Genomic DNA, 15,208 nt, shown 5'->3' on the forward strand with positions numbered 1-15,208 from the left:
ATGTTCTACTCCATTTTGCTACCAACACAAAACATTTAACAATAATTCTTTTTAAAAATGTATGTCCTCAAATATAAACATACTGGAAATCAGTCATAGAAATTCTTAAAAGTACTAAAAATAGACCTAATATATGACCCTAACATACCATTCCTGGGCACCTATCATAAGGAATGTAAATCAGTACGCAAGAATGCTACCTACACACACTTGTTTATTACAACTCTTTCTAATTAGCTGAAGTGACTACCATGTCTAATCACATATCTAAATATTATAACCCAAAGGTAGATTCAATGGCCTGGAGTAGGGGAGATAGTCTACATAATTTCTTGTCCCCACTCATCAGATGTGTCAAGATCCTAAAAAAGCAATGTAAGAGTGAAAGCTGTCAAAATTTAAAAATGACTAAGTAAAAAAGTGTGCTAAATTCAATGTGGTCCCTTGGATTTGATCCTGAAATAGAAAAAAAGATATTAGTAGAAAATCCAGTGAATCTAAAGTAAGGTTGCAGTTTCTCAATAATAGTGAAGCAATACTTACTTTAATAAAAGCACTATTTTAAAAATCAAACCACTTTGGTTATAAAGAATGGTTATATTATAGAAAACAGTGAAAAGTATACTATGGCTTGCTATATCATCAATTTTTTTAAAGTTCACAAATAATCTTATATCAGCACTGAAGCCTCATAAATAATTGAGCATAACCAATTAGGTTTACTGTTCCCACATGCTCAGTGGCAAAAACAAATGAGTGATCCAAGTTGATGTCTAGGCCTTCACCTACCAATCCTGTCCCAAGGTAAGAGAAGAATTAATAAAACATAAAAGACACTTCCCTAGAGGAGTTCATCAGACTGCCAACTCCAGGGCTCCTCTTGAAGGAGAATCTGTACTTTGCTTTTGCTTCCAATAACCATGCTCCTTTACTATGGAAAAAAAGAAAGAAATTCCAAGTGTATTTTGAAGTAAAAATAATTAGTTTAACAATATGAGGATTACATTTTCTTTCTTCTAATGTCTTAACAAGATATATATCAAAATAGTATATATCAAGGTCAATTATTGTTGGCTTTATTATTATTAACAATATTTTCTCAATTTTTCAATGATAAATAAACTTCATTACTATAAAAAGCTAATGAAATTTTAGGGAATTTCAGTTTTAAGTATGATTGGGGTGTGGTTTTATGTATTTAACTGTGTGAAGATGAGAAAGAATTGATGTTTCTGCACATTTTCAAAAGTGTAGCTTATTTCAAAGGCATTAATAATTGCTAAAAAGCTAAAAACATAACAAAAAGTACATAATTAGAAATTTAAATCTATTTTCAACTAGTTTAAATGGAAAATTAAAACATTTTGTCATAATAAAACATCAAGTATGTGGAGAAACTTGAAAGGATCTGATTTTACCTTAAATTCAAATAAAACCTTATTGACAAAAAAATTAAAAATTAGAAGACTGGACTCTTATTTTCAGTAGTGGTGTAGTAAAAAATGGGATTTTAATCTATGAAGAGGACTTCAGCAGCTTCAGCCAAAAAAAAACAAAAAATGAAGCTATATAGGCAATTTTACAGAATGACTCTGTTTTGCTCCAGTGTTTATAATGTCTAGTGAGAGTTAGTGACGAGTTAAGACATGGTTGGGCACTTATGTGTAGAGGGTGAGAGAAAAAGAAATCAGGGAGATGGAATTCATCATCACTGGCAGCATGTAATGATGAAAAGCATCATTGCATGCACATTTCCTGATTATTCAGGTCAGGGACTCATCAAGATATAAGGAGTAGCATATTGAATGTTGACTATCTAAGAGTCTTGAGGAAAGTTTATCAGAGTTTAATAACTGCCCGACAAAGCACACTGACATTCAAGGAAGAGCTATGTTAATTAATCCTATTAATATACAGACTATAATATAAAAAGAATCTGTAAATTATGAAAACAAATTAAATTATTAACTAAATTATTTAAAATTACTTAAAATTATAAACAATGACAGATGATCCAATAGCAACACCTGGTGCTTATCTTTCAAAGAAAGAAATCGAATAAAAAATAAATGACCTCTTGTAGGTACTACAGAAAGCTTGGGACATATAGGAATGCTGTAGGATATGTGACTTGGAACTGTCACCTAGAGTCCAGAAGAAGGTGTACTTACTGAAACAAAACAAAACTTGGTTTCCTGTCCAGGAGACACTACCTTAAGAACAGGAAAATAATGGGTGAATGGGTAAATCTCAGCAGAATCGACCTTTGGACTCACCAACAATTTGATCATGGAAACTGACAACTGTAGGTAAAGAAAGGATCAGTTTTGACCCAGTTTGGGGAGCTTACTACAATCCGTACTATACCTTTCTCTAGGGAAGAAATTTGCATTCTCTCCACAAACACCTGATCTCAGGTTCTAACAGTGTACGCGACATACATTGGGCATCCTTCAATTTCTATTCTTCCACTACTGAGCCTGGTAGTTGGGAAAGTCATGTTTTCCATTAGTCCTCTCTATAGTCGAACAGAGCCATCTCCACAACCTCCTGAGCCATCATCAAAATCTCACCTGGCTGTGTAGTTAACTGAGTTGCCACTCTAATCATGCCAAGCTCTACAATCACCTCAAGTTGCCTCTGTAATTGGCCTGAGCTGAAATATCCCATGCCTCAGCCAAAAATCACCTGGAGCTGCCACCCTGATGAACAGAGCAATGTATTCAGGAGAGCTGCCAAGGTAATGGTTCAAGCTGCATAATTATCCTGAGGAGCTACTCTGTAATCAGCCCAAGCAATCATTTCAAAAGTTAAGGTTTCTTGCTTAAACACCCAGAGCGTGTTAGGCCATGAAAATTGGGTCCATGTTTGCAGCTGTACTTCATGCCCTTCTTGCTTTTCATAGCTATAGAAGTTAGTCTTTTTAAGTACTGTTAAGGCCAGAGTATGTCACCACTGCTAGAGAACATAAAATGTACTCACATATTTTACTGTCAGTATTTCCATCGCTAAAGTGACCACAACCATGTTTTATACTAGTGCACTACTGAAGTATCATCTTCCCAATGTAGACTCTAGAGAAAGAAAGGTCCATGAACTGGCCATGTGCAAATAGAATCAAACTTCCTGCCTATGGTTAAGGAGTCAATATTAAAGTGTACAACTGGAAGAAAAACCAAGATACCTACCAAACAAAAAGGTAAGACACATCCTTTGAAAGTACTGTTTATACTAAAGTCTCTTTATAAAAATCATAAAAGAGAAAATTGTAATATACTGTATAACATGTTTAAGAAAACATGACACCATGAACTTTCAGAGAAAGACAGAAAATCTGAAGAAAAGGGAAAAACCTCAAAACTCTATTGACAACATTACAAATAAGGTAAATGATGAGTAAACTGACTGAAACTTAAAACCATCAAGACAGACAATTCAGTAAAATAAAATAAATAAATATAAGGGTACAAATAAGAGAGTCAACAGAAATTGGTACTGAAATGAACTCAAATCATGGAAAAAACGAATAAGTAAGTATAAAACACTTGGAAGTCAACAACTGACAAAAGCCGAAGAATGATATCCAAAACTATATTTAGGCAATTGGGATACAACTGAACTAACAAATACTCTTAATTTCTCTGAAAGAGAAGAAGAAAAAAAAGTTGAAAAATATTCAATTAAATAGATTTCCCAAACTTGGTAATGTTGTAGGTACTTAGTACAACAACTGTACAGAATCATGTACATAATAACAAGAAATATATTCACATCTGTTTTTCTGGGTATTATGTACATTCCAGGCTTTATATAACAAAAGATTTGGACAAATTAGCTATTAGAAGCATCACACGTCATGATAATAAAGATTTTCTTGAGACACTCACATGCCTTTGGTGAAAAAAACTGAAAGTACATCATCCAAGACCTGGAAGTAGATAAGTATTTCATAGCATTTTTATTGTTCGGTATAATACTGGAGTATAATATGGAGAATGAAAACAGAATGAAATCAATATTCTAAAGAGACAGCTACAGGAATGTCATTATTGTGTCACTTTCTATAGTATCTTAGAAAATATATTCAAACGGTCAAAGGAAACATGAATAGAATGAAGAGAGAAATGAATATATTTCTTAAATTCTATGGGTAAAAGATTCTATGGGTAAAAAGATTTTTTTCTTTAAAGTATAATTCTGTATGTCATGAAGAACAATTTAAATATGAAATCAAGTATTAGATGAAATAAGCAATTCAATATTGTAAAAGCAAGTAAAATACTTACAACTTTACTATTTTTGAATAATAAAAACCATAAGCAGTTCATTCTTATAAACTGAAAACATGACCCCAAAATTTATCTGAAAATCTAGCAAGTAAAAAGATAAAAAGATTCAGAAATAGAAACAAAGCTTGGTTTTCTAAAAGTGCTTACCAACCTGCTGCTACATGCAGAAAATGATGTTGGTTTACTACCTGACATCATAAACAAAAATAAAACCAGATTGGATCATATACTGACAGGTAAATGATAAATGTATGTCTCTTAAGGTAGAGCTTTAGGAAATCATCTTCCTGACATCACTCCAGGCAAAGCTTTAATAAATATAACAAAGGCAAACATATGCAAGACAAAAAATAGACATACAAAATTTTACAAAACTTGAAATCTTTGTGCTGCAAATGATATGATGGATGAAATGAAGATATAGTTGGAGGCACTATTTGTTTTAAAAAAGATTCAGGTTAACATTAAACTAACAGAAAACAGATGCAATATTAATACTAATCAGCGTGCTGTTTATTTTGGTAGTTGCAATATAGCACAATTATGAAGACAATAGTTTCCCATAGAGAAGAAAAAAACTGTAAGTAAAGATAATGAGTTAATTAATTTAAAAATACCTAAAATCTTTTAGATATCTAAAAATATCTAAGATATTTTTGCACAAATCCAGACAGTGATGGAAAGACAATTAATATATGAAGAATGTATTTAAGACAAAAGAAGAATGATGTCATCTGGGTCTTCTACAGTGTTTCACAAGATATTAGTGGCTAGAACAGTTTCAAATAACTCAAATCATTGACATACAGAGGATTTTGGTATTGACTGTTTAAATTTTAACAGTGTATCCATCTGTTTTCAGTTAATAGCTGCTTATTTCTTTGAAATTAAAAGACCAAGTAACACAGATCTGCTGGAATTGATTTTTTTTTTCTCCCAATCTACACTTCTCCCATGCAAAGTGGTCTGGCCAGATGAGCCAGTATAGCACAGCATGGGATACAGGAACTAGAGTGTTCAAACAGAGATTTAAAACCAAGCTTAAGTCTGAAATTTACCAGTTGGCTAATATGTAGCAAGGGTATAATTTCTCTACACTTCACATTCCTTATTAGTTAAAGGAATGCCAAATTTATTTAATTGCAAAAAATAATGAGATGTTTTCATAAAATGTTTTCCCTAAGATGTGACTGTAAGTATTCAAACATGATATTTAAGATAGTTTATACACTTGAATAGTTTTCTGAATAAAAGTAAATTAGTTAAAATGCAAATGAGGAGTGTTTATATTTAAAGACTGGAAAAATTAGATACAAAAATTAGGTAACATAGTAAGTAATACACAGATCTAGAATAATTCCAATAGATGCTTCTACAAATAAGCACACTGATCTAAATGTTACGTTTGAATTAGCAAAATACATGGTAAATGACAGGAAAATAAAAATTGTTTCTATTTGCATTGAAATATCTACAAACATGTTGAATAATGTCCTATGGCAGACACTCTCTTATGTCCTTTTAAATCCTTCACTTACTAATATAACCCATCTTCGATGGGTCCTTCCTGGTTTGAATGGGATACACTAATTATCCAAAGAAATTGTTATCCCTTATAGTCTCTCAGCTCAGGCAACCCAGTTTATTTAAAATAATTAACAACATATAACACTTTATCACACTAGATAGCATCTAATACAAAACAAAAACAAAGACAAACTATACCATAAAATAATTTACTAGGAGAGAAAAACTGGGAGAGAGAAAAATAAAATTAATTCTGGAGGAACATCACTATAGTTTTATAAAAACAGATATTATAAATGTTCATTCTTTTCCTGTTATTTCCTTATCATAGGATATCTAAATGTAATAGTTTTCTATTTCCACTAAAGTTAGTTTTTGAGGTGTCAGAAATTAATACTGTCACATATTCTTGCAAATTATTTTATCAAAATATTCAGTGTGCTATTTTTTCTTTTTCTTTTTGTTTTGATTTTCCTTAAAGCTTGATTTATTGATACTGGGAATTTTGGGTATTTTTCACTATATCAAAAAAGTATTTTTTTCTATTTTTTTACTGACAAGGGATATACAGAGGGGTCATAGTTACATAAGTAAGGTAATAAGTACATTTCTTGTCAAACTTATCTTTTCCCTAATTTTTCTCCCACTTGCCCTTCTCCACCCCCCCAAGTTGTACAGATTATTTCTAATATATTATCTTGTGAATATCACTGTTTCATTGGTTCCCCTTTGTCCTTTGTCTCAACATTCTGTTGTTTCCCTTCCCTTCCCTAATTCACATAAACATATATAAAATACCAGGGTACCAAAATCAAATATACTGACAATATGGAATATACCATAGGGGGAAGAACACACACACAAAAAAACAAGAAATCACATAATACAATAAAAGCAGCAACAACAAAGAAAAACCTCTTGTGTCCATATCTTGAGTTCACTTTGCTTATCATCATCTTACATGGTCATATGTACATAGCTATTGAGCTATTCTGCTCATCTCCTAAAATTATCCTAGATGTATACTATTTATTGCAAATAAGGGAAACCAGGGGACCTATGGGCAGTATCATTCTTTCTGAGGGAAGCATAATATATATATATATAGATATAGATTAGATAGATAGATAGATAGATAGATAGATAGATAGATAGATAGATAGATAGATATAGATATATCTACATATATATCATATTTTCTTGATCAAGTCATCTACTAAGGGGCATCTGAGTTGGTTCCATATCTCAGCTACGATGATAATACCACAATAAAAATAGTTGTGCTGGTAGCTTTAGTATGGTCTTATTTGTAGTCATATGGGTAAGCGCCCAGAAATTGACAGACCTCTAGCAAATCCTACCAAAAAAAAAAAAAAAGCAAAAAAAGGAAAGCAAGCAAGCAAGCAAGCAAGCAAGAAACACCCAAATAAAATCAGAGATGAGAATGGAAACATCACAGAAACAACCATGATTCAGAACATTATAAGGGAATACTTCTCAAACCTTTATACTAACAAATTGAAGAATCTGGAAGAAATGGAATAATTTCTGGCAACCACTGATATGTTCAAATCAAACGAAGAAGCTTTAAACTAACTAAACAGACCCATATTAAGCACTGAAATAGAAACAGCAATAAGGGACCTTGCACCCAAGAAAAGCCTAGGACCAGATGGATTCACAGCTGAATTCTACAAGGCCTTCAAAGCAGAAATCACATCAGTATTCCTTCCTCAAACTATTCAATGAAATTGAAAGTGAAAGTTCACTACCAAACTCATTCTATGAAACCAGCATAACCCTCATTCCAAAACCAGACAGGGACTCATCAAAGAGAACTATACACCCATTTCTTTGAAGAACATCTATGCAAAACTTCTCCACAAAATTCTGGCCAATTCAATAACCCTAAAGAAATGATACAATATTTTTCTTCTTTTAATATATATATATATTTTATTGTAAAGATACTGTACAGAAGGGTTACTGTTATATGACTAAGGTAATGAGTACATTTCCTATAGAGCATTGTTACCGCCTCCTTTGTTTTTCCCCTACCATTCCTTACTTCACCACCTCCCCAACTCCTCCCTCCCCACCTGCAAAGTTGTAAAGTTTATTTCATAGTGTCTTTAAATGTAAAAGGTTTGTAGACATTTTAACCATTGTGAATGACCCAAAGATTTCTACACTTTAAAAAAATCAGTAAAAAGTCATGTTATTGTCTGAAATTTTATTTTTCATTTACAAGTTAACCATGGAAGTAGTCTGGCTAAGTTGAGATATTTCCATTCTGTGAGGAATTTCAAGGCACATGGAAAGAGTCAGAGTAATCTTCTCATCTCCTACTCTCCAGGGGATCAATCTACTTCTTGAGTTATTCCAGGCTCTCACAAATGAGTAAAGACTCCTACAATATTCATAACTGGGGTTTCAGCTATTATAGAGCAAATAAACCATCATTCAAAATGATCCATAGTACCTTGAAGTATCTAGAAATCTGGATCCTGAATATTGCTACAAGAATAATTTTTCCACTAGTAAATTTGAACTTGTTTGTGACACACCATAGAACACTAGAACTTTAATGTCATAGTCTAATTACACTGTTTTAAGAAAATACCACAAATAGAGCAATTAATACAAAAAATAGTTTGTCACAGTTCTAGAAAACCAGAGCTCACAATGCCAGGTAGCTGTCCTTACTTTTTCAAGGTAGTACTTGTTGCTTCATACCTGGGATAAAGGAGTGCTACATTCTCATGGAACAAAGGACAGAACTGTAAAAAAGGGGAAATTCTATGTGATCAATTCAAAGTTTCTTAATGCTCTTAGAGCTGTATGTTGTTTTTTAATAATACTTTTTCTGAAAAACAAAAAGATTTCCCTGAGATTTTCCCAGAACCCAGCAGAGAATCTTTTGTCTTTTGGGATGATCTAAATATGATTTTTGAAGGCAAAACTTCCATTTGACAAAGCAGAGATGGGTGTGAATTTGTTTGAAATTTTACTATACAATCTTGAAATACAGGTTAACCAACCCATTGCAACAATGAGATGTACAAGATGCTCTGTCGAAAAACAAACTTTACAATTTAGGCAGGGTGGGCTGAGGTGGGGTAGGGGGGACAGTAGTTGTGGAGGTGGGAGGGAAGGGATGGTAGGGGAAAAGCAAAGGAGGAGGCAACAATGGAAGAGGCAACAATGCTTGATAAGAAATGTACTCATTCCCTTGCTCATGTGATTATAAGCCCTCTGTATGGTATTTCCTTAATTAAAAACTTACTACAAATCTAAAAATTGAAAAAATCTGTACAAAGATATAAATTTTATACACTGGAAGTAAAATAATATTTTAAAGTATATTCTAATGTATAGAAAAGCAAAACAATAGAAAAACCTAAACCAAAATGAAAGAAATGGGAAAATGTAGTAAATATATATATATATATATATATATATATGATAGTAACTCTGTACAACTACTTAAAGATAATAAATATTATTTTAAAAATCAAAATAAAATATCAGATTTAAGCTATAAGCATATCATTAGTTATATTTAAATAAAAAAACCTAAATTCAATAATGAAAAAAAATCCTTGGAATATGCCTCTAATGTATTTATGAATGTCTCCATGTACTATAATACAAATATATTGTCTATTATGAAGGAGACAGAAATAAAAACCTTAAGGATGAAAAGGAAATAATGACTTAGTTTGTACTGGGAATTTCAGCTCAGATATTTTGACATACACCCCCAAGGAGACCATAAATCAATATTGCACTGGATTAAATAAGTATAAAACTAATACTATTCAATTTATCTTCCTAACAGATCCTGGAAGTAATATTATCACCTTCATGTTTGTACTGCGAAGTTAGTTCAAAAAGTTCTCCCACAGGGGCTGGGAAGTTGGCTCAGTGGTAGAGCGCTTGCCTTGCATGCCTGAGGCCCTGGGTTCGATTCCTCAGCACCACATAAGCAAAAAGAAAAAAAGCCGGAAGTGGCGCTGTGGCTCAAGTGGTAGAGCGCTAGCCTTGAACTGAAGAGCTGAGGGACAGCGCCCAGGCCCAGAGTTCAGGCCCCACGACCGGAAAAAAAAAAATGTTCTCCCACAGGCATTAGAGAGTAGAGATTCAATCACATTAACTTGGCTTTGGAGCCAATGTACCTAATTACTCAATACAATGTTTCTTGTATTATGCTGTACATATAGAAGATATAATTTTATTAGGCAAGTTGTTTGATATAGTAAATTTCTTTTCAAAAGGAAATAATCGGAGGTTGCTGTATAATTGCTCAAGGTCTCACATGCATTTCAGTTGGCACAAGGCAGTTTTTTCAATTACTCTGTTGAATTGCACATTTGTGCTCTTGCACATCATTCTTTATACTGGGGTATATAACATTTAACTACAGAATCCACCACAAGTCGAAGAGCCACGCCCTTTCCCTTACGTGCATCCAGAACTATTTTTCCTAATTCATTACCTTTAATCCACACAGTTTGAAATATGGAATCCTAAATTCTAAAAACAATTTTGAATACTAATAAAAGGATAGAATACTTTTTCTATTACAAACAACCCCTGCACTTCTCTTGCTTTCTTGGAATGACATGGTTGCAAAAGGATACACCCTTACCATCCCACATTATCCTTGTCAGAACCTATAACAGTTATCACATACAGATAAGCAAAGATTGGTTGACTATAAAGCTTTTTTTTTTTTAAATTTAGGGCATCATGCATGCTGTGCAAGAACTCAGCCATTAAGCCACTTTCCCAGACTGACTATTAAGCTTTTAATGAGAACTTCATAACCTATTTTTCTCTCTTCTAAATAAAGCAAAGGTCTAGTAGGAAGAGAGACACTCAGTAAATGTCATTTAAAATTAATCCTCCTGAAGCATTGTCTGGGTACTGACAAATGTCAGGCAGATCGATGAGGTAAGCACAGTGAGGAATCTACAGACATCACTACACTGAGATATGACCCAGGGTCAAGAGTAGACAAGAGGAGTCAACATTCAGCTGCCAAAGCACTGCTTATTAAAAACTTCATCTTTACTAAGTGGGTAAAAGAAAAAAAATCCTTCACATCAGAAAGAAGCAGGCAATGATAAAGATAAAATGTAATCATTGAGAAAAAAACTGATACACATGAACTTTACGTCATAATACTATGCTGTAGAATGAAAAACCAAATATGTAATATTGGAATCAAAATGTTTACATTACTTTTTAAAACTATCCAGTAAACCATTAAAATTTCTTCTTCCAACTGTAGTGAACTTAGAGCTTATAAAATCACATGTACACAAGTGTATGTACACAATTCATAAACATAAATGTGTTTTCATTACATAAACACAAATACAAAAGAATAAAAATACACAGGAATAAAATATAAGCTTACAAACAGACCTCTTGAGAGAAATAAAAATACCATCTTTGGAAGCTGTGCTATCATTTTTCATATAGAAACCAAAAAACATTAATTTAGACATATTTTTTGCAATTTTGGTTTACAAAAACTCACTGAAATAAGTATTTAAAAGAGATTTGGACAAGGCATAGATATATAAATTAGTGGTAGAATGCTTGTCTAACAGGCTCAAGGCCTAATCTTCATACCACAGTGGAATCTACAGGTATCAACAACAACACAATAAATTGGACTTTATGAAAAACAAATGAGAATATACAAACTTGGACATATATAAAGGCAAATAAGAAATAAATATTATCTTCATTGTTCATGTCACAATAAACCTATGAGATCAGCCGTGATGTGTGATGACATGATTATCACACAACTCTGATCCAGGCACACTGATCACTGTAGTTAGAATTAACCCTTTCTGAAGATGAGCAGTTAAATGTCCTAATTTGGGCTGTCATTGTAGCTTAGTGGTGGAGAAATTGCTTGCCATGTGAAAGAGCTGTGGTTTGATCCCCAATACAACACACTATCACACACACACACACACACACACACACACACACACACACTAAATATTATTTTGTGTACATAGAGAAAAAATATTCCATGACTGAAATGTTTATTTTTCTTATTGTACACCCATATAGCATTAGACTATTCAGGTTTTTAAAAATATGAGCTGTGAGTTTTCTCCATAGAGATTAAGCTCCAAGCATACCTAAAACACAATTCCTACCACTATTAAAAAATAAAGACTATGAACTTCCATACTACTTTCCAAAGTGGATGAACAAGTTTACATGCCCACCAACAACACAGTAGGGTTCCCTTCTGTCTACATCCCCTCCAGCATCTGTTGTTATTGGAGTTCTTGATTATAGCCATTCTATCTGAGGTGAGGTACTATCTCAGTGTTGTTGATTTGCATAGTATGGAGATTCCTCAAAAGATTCCACATGGAAGCCCCTATGACCCAGAAATCCCACCTTTGGGCATTTACCCGAATGATCACAAACAAGACCATACTAATACTACCAGTACAACTATGTTTATTGCAGCATTTTTTACCATAGCTAAGATGGAACCAACCCAGATGCCCCTCAGTAAATGAATGGATCAAGAAAATGTGGTATATATACACAATGGAATTCTATGCCTCCATCAGAAAGAATGAAATTGCCCCATGTCTTAGGAAATGCAAAGACTTGGAAAAAATGATATGAAGTGAAGTAAGCCAGGCCCAAAGAAACATAGGTCCCATGGTTTCCTTTATTTGCAATAACTAGTATATGTCTGAGATAAGCAGAAAAGGTCAGACAAGTTGATGTTAGGAAAAATGAACCCCAAGATCAGGACTCAGGTGGTTTTTCTTTCTTGCTATTGTTTCTAACATATTTATAAGATGATTTTTTGTTGCTTTGTATGTCCCTCCCCCATGGTATAACCCCTGTTTTCATTGTATTTGATGTTGGTATAATTTGTGGAGGGGAAGGTAATGGTAAGGGGAAACAAAGGAGGAGACAACAATCCTTGACAAGAAATGTACTCATGACCTTGCTCATGTATTTGTAACCCCTCTGTACAGTATTATCACAATAAAAAATTATCAATAAAAAAATAAAAATTATGGGTGAAACAAAAACATCAGATAGGCTTGTAATGCTAATCTCTGAAATAGGGTTTTCTGTAGTATATTAACTTAGATTTACTGAACTTCATTTTAAACAATTGGATTGTTGTTATTTTTTTAAATGAACAATCTCCAAACCCAGCTAGTTTCAAGTCTCCTTGTCATTTTCTGTGATAAGTGAAGAAAAATAATAAAATTTATTTCAATGCCAGGATGAGGACTTATTCTTATAAAATAAAAGCCCAGTTCTAATAATGGGTTCAAATAATTATATTTTGGGTCAAAGGCAAATTTCACAGGTCCATAAAAGTGCAAAGCTTATAGGAACCCTAAGTAAGCTCAAAGTGGAATCTGGTAGGTGGGTGAGTTTTAGGTAGCTATGTGGTTTACCAATTTAAAAAAAAAATTCTTGTGATAAGCATAAAACTGCACAGTTCCTCGTACTTTTATTGGAAACATAAAACAGAGTTTTCAGCAAAAGGAAAGGAAAATCTAAGGGAAAAAAATGTCAACTTTAATTTTTTCACATTCCTGCCAACCAACATAATAACTACAAAGATAAAATACAATTAAAATGCACATGACTCCAGTGTTCAAGGAGTGTTAAGTGCTCTAGATTTAATTTAGAAAGAATTTTAATTTTTTGGTGATCATGCTTATACCACCCCATGATGCAGAAAGTATCACATCTGGATGGTTTAATAGAATGTAACACAAGATATTTCCCTTAACTACTATTTCGCTTAACAGATATTTCCCTTAAATTCACTGTTTATCTCTGATGTTGTTGTTTATAACATGTTCTTTTAAAATTTTTATTGTAAAAGTGATGTAGAGAGGATTTATAGTTATGTAAGTTAGGTAATGAGTGGATTTATTTTTGAGCAGTGTTACCCCTTCCCACATTTCTTCTACTTCCCAAGGACTTTCCTCCCCACCAATTGTAAATTTCATTTCCAGCATAGTTTCTAGTGAGTATCAGTGTTAAATTAGTTCACCCTTTTCCCCACCATTTTTGTGATTCTCTTCCCCTTCCCAAATCATCAGATAAAGAAGACAAAAAGTACAGATTAAGCAGCAAGGACAACAAACAAATGACAACAGGCAATAAATCAAAGGGGGAGAAGAAAAAAAAAGAAATAACTGGAAGCAGTACAAAAACAACAAAACAAAACAAAACTCTTGCTTCTGTTCTTAGAGTTAATTTTTATAAGTGATAAAAGACCTCCATATAAGACCAGATACCCTGAAAATATTACAGGAAAGGATAGGGTTTCATGGCACAGGTCAAAACTTCCTAAGACCCAGAAACACAACAATTCAAAGAAAGGCTGAATAAATGGGACTGCAGAGTTTCTTCATGGCAAAGGACATATATATCAGGATAAATAGGCCAGAGATTGGGAGAAGATCTTTACTAGCTACACATAAGACAAGGGAATTATATCTAAAATATACCTGGAACCCAAAAAACTAAACCCCAAATGAAATAGCAGCACATTAAGTGGGATAAATCTGGGCGCTGGTGGTTCAAGCCTGTAGTCCTTGCTACTCAGGAGGCTGAGATCTGAGGATCATGGTTCAAAGCCAACCCCTGGCAGGAAAGTCCATGAGACTTTTATCTCCAATAAACCACTAGAAAACCAGGAGGGGAGCCTTGGCTCAAGTGGTAGAGCACTTGCCTTGAACTGAAGAGCGCAGGGACAGTGCCCAAGCCCCAGGACCGACCAAAAAAAAAAAAGTGGGATAAAGATTTAGAGAGACTTCTCCAAAGAAGAAATAAGAATGGCCAATAGACACATGAAGAAATGTTCACCATTTCTGGTGATAAAAGAAATGCAAATGAAAACTACATTGAGATTCCATCTTACCCCAGTTAGAATGGTCATTAATCAAGACAACTAATAATAACAGATGCTAGTAGGTATGTGGCCAAAAGAGAACACTACTATATTGTTGGTGGGAATCTAAATTTGTTCAAACACTCTGGAAAGCAGTATGGTAGTTCATCAAAAATTAAATAAAGGCCAATCTTATAATCCAGCAATCCCACTCCTGGGCATTTACCAAAATGATCACAAACAAGGCCACACTACAGCTACAAGCACAAACATGTTCATTACATCATTTCATCATTATTTACCATAGATATGATGTGGAATCAACCCCAAGACCCCTCACTGGATGAAATGTGTCAAGAAAAATGTGATATATATATATATATATATATATATATATATATATATATATATATAAAATTAGCTTTGTTTTTATAAACAGTACCATAATCTCTGCTATAGAAAGCCTGCC

The 15,208-nt window shown here is 33.3% G+C and overlaps 1 protein-coding gene across 2 annotated transcripts in view; it reads right to left on the reverse strand.

Moving 5' to 3' along the window:
• Window positions 1-15,208, reverse strand: part of Luzp2 (leucine zipper protein 2) — a 360,889-nt gene that overhangs the window by 36,448 nt on the left and 309,233 nt on the right. The window lies entirely within an intron of this gene.

Source organism: Dipodomys merriami, unplaced genomic scaffold (genome assembly GCF_024711535.1).
Source record: "Dipodomys merriami isolate MVZ:Mamm:240054 unplaced genomic scaffold, mDipMer1.0.p SCAF_21, whole genome shotgun sequence".
In the NCBI taxonomy this organism is placed as follows: Eukaryota; Metazoa; Chordata; class Mammalia; order Rodentia; family Heteromyidae; genus Dipodomys; species Dipodomys merriami.